General features: G+C 56.0%; 1 long non-coding RNA gene across 1 annotated transcript in view; it reads left to right on the forward strand.

The window, feature by feature from the left end:
* The window catches only part of LOC105310175, a 4,913-nt gene that overhangs the window by 3,252 nt on the left and 1,279 nt on the right, over positions 1-382 (forward strand). The gene's annotated exons all lie outside the window — the stretch shown is intronic.

Genomic DNA, 382 nt, shown 5'->3' on the forward strand with positions numbered 1-382 from the left:
TGGATGGATGGATGGATGGATGGATGGAAGGAAGGGTGGATGGATGGATGGATGGATGGATGGATGGATGGATGGATGGATGGATGGATGAGTGAAGGGATGGGTAGATGGATAGATGGACAATTAAAACTTCTTCCTATTCGAGCCAGAGGTACTAGAGGGAAAAGAGCGTGAGCTGGGAATAAGACCCTCTCCCACTGCCCCCCCCACCTGCCACCCCCCGTGTCACCCCTGCCTGGGCTGTGAAATGAAGCACAGCCGCACCTCGCTGTAAACGTCCTTGCTCTCCTTCCCGCCAGGCCTTCCCCAGACTTCGGGCCCCTCTTACTTTGCCAAGAAGCAGGACTGCAGCCTCAGTCCCATGGGAAATCACCTCCAGGCC

Source organism: Pteropus vampyrus, unplaced genomic scaffold, assembly GCF_000151845.1.
Source record: "Pteropus vampyrus isolate Shadow unplaced genomic scaffold, Pvam_2.0 Scaffold1335, whole genome shotgun sequence".
NCBI lineage: Eukaryota > Metazoa > Chordata > Mammalia > Chiroptera > Pteropodidae > Pteropus > Pteropus vampyrus.